The sequence below is a fragment of the Oncorhynchus keta genome, chromosome 29 (genome assembly GCF_023373465.1).
Source record: "Oncorhynchus keta strain PuntledgeMale-10-30-2019 chromosome 29, Oket_V2, whole genome shotgun sequence".
NCBI lineage: Eukaryota > Metazoa > Chordata > Actinopteri > Salmoniformes > Salmonidae > Oncorhynchus > Oncorhynchus keta.
This window is the reverse complement of record NC_068449.1, coordinates 39,364,123-39,371,957: the sequence shown is the minus strand read 5'-3', so window position 1 is coordinate 39,371,957 and position 7,835 is coordinate 39,364,123.

Genomic DNA, 7,835 nt, shown 5'->3' with positions numbered 1-7,835 from the left:
TAGAAATAGATCATAGGTGGGGTTATCAATCACTGTGAAGCCCTGGAAGCTCTTGGCTTGACGTGTCCAAAACACCATATAGGCTTTCTGATTTTCTTGCTCTGACCCTCTAATTAGTTCACATCATAATGACGGCTGTCAGAATAGAGACCAGAAGGTTAAAACTGCACTTGGATAAAATAAATTCTCCTCGGTATCACACATTCCACTATGGTCAGGAACGCTCTATTGTGCTGGTGTGCTCCTCTGTTTCTTACTTCTTGACATTAGTCACCATGGTAACCGGCAAATACAATTGCAGAAAGATAGGTTGCTAATATGGATCAGCTGTGTCTACCAATCTGGATTAAAATACAATACAAATCTGTGCAAGGTTCATGACGTGAAAGGGTTGTCATCTTGAGCACTGGTTCTTCAAAATATTACATGAAATGTAGTAACATTATGAAGACCATGGTAGATGTCACCAACAAAGGGTGCATATTTGGCTCTTACATTTTGTCATTTAAAATAGGTTGTAACAAAATTATATGTTCTTGCTTAAATTCAGGTGGTGGTTAGAAAATCTTATAGACAAACCACTATATTTTCAGTCACCTGGATAACATGTCAGCTAACGTATAGTATAATAATAACAATAATAATAATAATAATGGTAGTACAACTAGGCTTTTGAATTTTTATATGTAATATATATATATATATGACTGTCATGCTGCAATAACAGCTCACACTGCCTAGTTCCCTGTCTGATCCTTTACCCCATTGCCCTCCGAGTCAGCACTTTAGCGTGTGCACGCATAGACAGCATTTGGAGTGATCAGATTAGCTAGTCTGATCACATGAGGTATTATCCAGGTTAGAGTGTTAATTAAACCTGTTTAAAAAATACTGTCGCGGAGGTGATACAGAGAAAGAAAACAAATGAGTTTTGTCATCCAATTCCCATACATTCATTAAATGATTTGATAGTCGATGTAAACATTTTCTCGTACTTTGAATATCAGTTCATATCCTTGGCTAACTTTTAAACAAATGGAACTGAGCCCACTTCAGTTTATAGTCTGGTTAATCACACAGTTCTTCTCCCCGCCTTTCCAGCCATCTCACTTTTATCTTAACACTTTCATCATTACACGTTACCTTACGTTCCTAATCTTTCAGATTTGTCTTCGCACAAGTGAAAACATTAGTACACCAAAAAGCATACTATTTATATAATTCAATCAGACAAATACTATTTCAAGTATCTCAATTACCTTCACATACATTCAAATCAAGTATTCAGATATATTTTCTTTGAAAGACAAGTAATTTAATATTTGAATGTATTTGGAAATACACTTGGAAAGTATTCTACAGTATTTTCAAACATGTATTTCAAATATTTTCAGATACCTGAGTTAAATGCATGGGAGTGTATTTGAAATATGTCTTCCATGTATCTGTACCAGATGTACTGTCATTATTATATTTGCACTGATGTCATGCTGAAATTAACATAAGCCCTGCAGCAAAACAAAGCCACGCATTATATAGATGGATGTTACAATACCACGTGTTTTGTCTCATACGGTCATATGGAGGTGGATGGTCAAACATTGATCTTGACCTCTATTGATTTATAAATTGAGTTTTGTTTTGTTTGAATGCCAGCTGTTGGTGGAGATACAAACAATAGGAACTGGGTTTAGCCATTGAAGGCAGTGGGTCAAAAGGGTTTGACCCTCCTGATCTCATGCAGGAAATGACACGCTATTTGTATTTATAAAGGATCCGCATTCGCTGCTGCCAAGGCTAACATTTTAATTTTTTAAACTAGGCAAGTCAGTTAAAGAACAAATTCTTATTTACAATGACAGCCTACTGTGGAACAGTGGGTTAACTGCCTTGTTCAGGGGCAGAAGAACAGATTTTTACCTTGTCAGCTCAGGGATTCGATCCAGCAACCTTTCAGTTACTGGTCCAACGCTCTAACCACTAGGCTACCTGCCGCCATAAGATAATGTACGATAAAACAGTATATCATATAACATTATCATCATATAACATAATTACACATATCTCCACTACAAACCACCATAAAACAATATTACAATGTACGTGTGTGTAGAGTGCGTGTGCTAGAGTGTGTCTGTACCTGTGATTTCACTGCTGGCATCAGTTACCTGATGTTGAATAGAATGCCAAGAATGATTTATACTCTTAAGACAATTGAGGCATGCATTATGTATGTCTGCCATTCAGAGGGTGAATGCGGAAGACAAAATATTTGTGACTTTGAACATAGTATGGTCGTAGGTGCCAGGCACACTGGTTTGCGTGTGTCAAGAACGGCGACGCTGTTGAGTTTTTCACGCTCAACAGTTTCCTGTGTGTATAAAAAATCATCAACCTCCTAAAGGACATCCAGTCAACTTGACAACTCTGTAAAGCATTGGAGTCAACATGGGCCAGCATCCTTGTGGAATGCTTTCGACACCATGCCCTGACGAATTGAGGCTATTCTGAGGGCAAAAGAGAGTGCAACTCAATATTAGGAATGTGTTTCTAATGTTTTGTATACCTAGATGTCACGCCCTGACCTAAGAGATCCTTTTTATGTCTCTATTTGTTTTGGTCAGGGTGTGATTTAGGGTGGGTATTCTATGTTCTATTATTTGTATTTCTATGTTTTTGCCGGGTAGGGTTCTCAATCAGGGACAGCTGTCTATCGTTGTCTCTGATTGAGAACCATACTTAGGTAGCCCCTTTTCCACCTGTCTTTATGGGAAGTTGACTTTGTTTATGGCACATAGCCTTTAGCTTCATGGTTTGTTTTGTAGTGTTTATTGTTTTGTATGGCGTCTTTTCTAATAAAAACAATATGTATGCTCACCACTCTGCACCTTGGTCCTCTTCTTTCAACGGCCATGACAGAACTTCCCACCACCAAGGGACCAAGCAGCGTGGTAAGAGGGAGCAGCGCTAGCTGGAGAAATGGACATGGGAGGAGATATTGGAAGGCAAGGGACCCTGGGCACAAGCTGGGGAATATCGCCATCCGAAAGAGGAACTGGAAGCAGCTAAAGCAGAGCGGCGGCGATATGAGGAGGCTAACCATCAAAGCAGGCACGAGAGGCAGCCCCAAAGAAAATTGCGAGGGGGCACACGGGGAGTGTGGCAGAGTCAGGATTCAGACCTGAGCCAGCTTCCCGTGCTTACCGTGGCGAGCACGTGACTGGTCAGGTACCGCGCTATGGGGTGATGCGCGCGGTGTCTCGGTTGAGCATTCACAGGCCGTTGTGGTCTGTGCTAGCGTCCCGCATTTGCCGGGTGGAAGCGGGCATCCAGCCAGAACGGGTTGTACCAGCTCTGTGCTCGAGACCGCCAGTGCGCCTCCACGGCCCAGTGTATCTGGTGCCTCTGTCAAGAACTAAGCCTCCTGTATGTCTCCCCAGCCTGGTGAGTCCTGTGCCTGCTCCCAGAGCCAGGCCTCCTGTGTGTCTCTCCACTCCAGTGATGATCCATGGCACGAAGCCTCCAGTGATGATCCACGGCAAGAAGCCTCCAGTGATGATGCACAGTACGAAGCCTCCAGTGAGGAGTCATGGCACGAAGCCACCAGCGACGTCCTTCAGTCGGGAGCCTTCAGCAACAGTCTCCAGTCTGGAGCATCCAGCGACATCCTTCAGTCCGGAGCCTCCAGAGACGGTCTCCAGTCCGGAGCCTCCAGAGACGGTGCCCAGTCCGGGGCCTCCAGAGACGGTGCCCAGTCCGGGGCCTCCAGAGACGGTGCCCAGTCCGGGGCCTCCAGAGACGGTGCCCAGTCCGGGGCCTCCAGAGACGGTGCCCAGTCCGGGGCCTCCAGAGACGGTGCACAGTCCGGGGCCTCCAGAGACGGTGCACAGTCCGGGGCCTCCAGAGACGGTGCCCAGTCCGGGACCTCAAGAGACGGTGCCCAGTCCGGGGCCCGCAACGAGGGTGCCCAGTCCGGGGCCCACAGCGAGGGTGCCCAGTCCAGGGTCGGCGACGAGAGTCCCCACACCAGAGGTGCCACCAAAGTGGGGTGAGCCAGTGGTGGAGCGGGGTCTGCGTCCCGCACCTGAGTCGCCACCGTGGATAGATGCCCACGCAGACCCTCCCCTATAGGTTCAGGTTGTCTTGGAAAATTCCTGTCACGTTCTGACCTTAGTTCCTTTGATTTGTCTTTGTTTTAGTATGGTCAGGGCGTGAGTTGGGTGGGTTGTCTATGTTCCGTTTTCTATGTTGTGTTTTGCGTTTGGCCTGGTATGGTTCTCAGAGGCAGGTGTCGTTAGTTGTCTCTGATTGAGAATCATAGTTAGGTAGCCTTTTTCCACCAGTGTTTTGTGGGTGTTTATTTTCTGTCTCTGTGTATGTCACCAGACAGGACTGTTTCGTATCATTCTCGTTGTTATTTTTGTTTTAGTGTTCTGAGTTGAATAAATATCATCATGAACACGTACCACGCTGCGCATTGGTCCTCCGATTCATCTTCCTACTCCTCCTCAGAAGAGAAGGACGAGAATCGTTACAATTCCAGAAATGTATGGCATGGCTTTGGAAGCTTCTGATAGGCTAATTGACATCATTTGATTCAATTGGAGGTGTACCTGTGGATGTATTTCAAGGCCTACCTTCAAACCCAGTGCCTCTTTGCTTGACATCATGGGAAAATCAAAAGATATCAGCCAAGACCTCAGAAATGTTTTTGTAGACCTCCACAAGTCTGGTTCATCCTTGGGAGCAATTTCCAAACATCTGAAGGTACCACGTTCATATGTACAAACAATAGTATAAACAATAGTATAAAGTATAAACACCATGGGACCACACATCCGTCAAAACCGCACAGGAAGGAGAGACACGTACTGTCTCCTAGAAATGAACGTACTTTGTTGCGAAAAGTGCACATCACTCCCAGAACAACAGCAAAGGAACTTGTGAAGATGCTGGAGGAAACAGGTACAAAAGTATCTATATCCACAGTAAAATGAGTCCAATTTTGACATGACCTGAAAGGCCACTCAGCAAGGAAGAAGCCACTAATCCAAAACCGCCATAAAAAAGCCTGACTACGATTTGCAACTGCACATAGGGACAAAGCTCTGACTTTTTGGAGAAATGTCCTCTGGTCTGATGAAACAAAAATATAACTGTTTGGCTATAATGACCATTGTTATGTTTGGAGGAAAAAGGGGGATGCTTGCAAGCTGAAGAACACCATCCCAACCGTGAAGCATGTGGGTGGCAGCATCATGTTGTGGGGGTGCTTTGCTGCAGGAGGGTCTGGAGTACTTCACAAAATAGATCGCTTCATGAGGTAGGAAAATTATGTGGATATATTGAAGCAACATCTCAAGATATCAGTCAGGAAGTTAAAGCTTGGTCACAAATGGGTCTTCCAAAATGACAATGACCCAAAGCATACTTCCAAAGTTGTGGAAAAATGGCTAAAGGACAACAAAGTCAAGGTATTGGAGTGGCCATCAGAAGGCCCTGACCTCAATCCTGTAGAACATTTTTGGGCAGAACTGAAAAAGCGTGTGCGAGCAAGGAGGCCAACCAACCTGACTCAGTTACACCAGCTCTGTCAGGAGGAATGGGCCAAAATTCACCCAACTTATTGTGGGAAGCTTGTGGAAGGCTCCCAAAACGTTTGACCCAAATTTAAACAATTTAAAGGAAATGCTACAAAATACTAATTGAGTGTATGTAAACTTCTGATCCACTGGGAAAGTGATGAAAGAAATAAAAGCTGAAATAAATCATTCTCTCTACTATTATTCTGACATTTCACATTCTTAAAATAATCTGGTGATCCTAACTGACCTAAAATTTAATTTTTACTCAGATTAAATGTCCGAAATTTTGAAAGACTGAGTTTAAATATAATTGGCTAAGGTGTATGTAAACTTTCAAGTTCAACTGTATTAACAACCATAATCGCACCAATTTCCATGAAATCTGTATTTTTGTGGATGATCCAAATACTGTGGGGCAAAAAAAGTATTTAGTCAGCCACCAATTGTGCAAGTTCTCCCACTTAAAAAGATAAGAGAGGCCTGTAATTTTCATCATAGGTCCACTTCAACTATGACAGAGAAAATTAGAAAAAAAATCCAGAAAATCACATTGTAGGATTTTTTATGGATTTATTTGCAAATTATTAGTCATTCTGATGCAATAGATTGAAAATTAGTTATTTCATTACCTATGCTGAAACTTGCACATCACACACTATAATTCATGTTATGGATTATATAACACATTGTTTATGTTGAGAGGGAGTAAACCCCAAAGGCTGTTTGCACACCTGATCTACGGGCTACCAAATGTGGATGATGGGGCGCAATGATCAATAGCCTAGGTTCTATCTGGCACTACCCCAAGCCTACATTTAAGTGTTTATATCACCTTTGGTCTCATTGTAGCTTTACCTTTCAACTATTTCCCGTTAGCCTGGCTTTTCATATTGGACCACTCTGGAAACTGTCTTGAACAGATTATGGCTATAGGTCAAGGGCAACTCAATTAATTCAAAGGTCATTTGAGGTAACTCCCAATATTTTGTTGTTCCTTTTGTGTCATATTGGAAGAACACCCTTGGTCTCTGTCATTGGTCTTTCGTTTTGAACGTTTCCTAAACAAGTGTAGACCTAATGTAACGGTAGTTTGTTGAGCGTAGGCATCTCTCTTAAATACGCTTTCTTGGCAAGGATGCATGTAACAAACACTATTTTAGTGGTGTTATTTGTAGTTGGTTGTGGTTTTAACGACTAATATAGGAACCATATAACATATGATTGCAGTTAATTTGGCATTTAGTAGGCCTCTTCTACGTGGCGTAATTCTGGGCTCTATGCCCTCCTGGAACTGCGTCTGAATTACCCCACATTTCATGTCGCATCCTTTGCGGTAGCTATGAAACATATTTTTGTGTAACACATTATCCACAGCTGCACTCTATGATAATTCCATAGCATTTTTTGTGTTGTGTTTTGTTTCCAGATGTCCTTACAGCAAAATAACCAATATATCCTGCATGAACCACATAAGCAATATGCCTTTGCCAGATGTATCTTCTGAAATGTCACTGGTCCAAATAGTTCGATGTGCTATGAGGACTCGAGACGGGGGAAAGAATGTCGAGAAAGTGGTAACGTTTCCTTTATTATTTCCCGTTACTGTTGGCCTAGCGACATCTATATGTTACTTGGGCTACACATAAGGGCAGGAATTGACATAGTGAAGCTGCGAATTTTTTCAAGGGATATCATCTCTCTCGATTGCATTCTCCCTCTCTCTTTCTCTCTCTTCGGTAAAAAATAAAAAGCTTCAAACACTTTGAATAGTTATGAAATGAAAATCTACAAGGACTGCAAGATAAAGATATAACATGCGGTGATTAACTGCATAGACCTGCCCTATGCGGCCCAGAGACCCTTTCCCTAGAGCAAGAGATGAGAAAGTGCGTTGAGGGAGGGGAGGTAATCCCTTCCAGTCTCTGACGTGTCTTTACCAAGGAAACCCACACGCGTGTCCTCTGACGCAACTGACCATTTCAGGAAACATGCGTCAATGGACCGTACCAAATCAGACAAACGGTGTATCTCACCTCCAACGGATTTTATATACATGTGCATAAACATTTAGCATAAACATAATAAATCCCCTTTAACTATGTAATGTATTAACAATAAAACAGATTTACGATACTGTGTGCTGATTTTTACAATCTTAGCTGTGATAACCCCTTCCCAAGTGAAGTGTCTACGCCCAGAGACTGTGACGTGGGAGCCGTTAGCGTTGATAAGCGGTTGCATTTGTTCGTA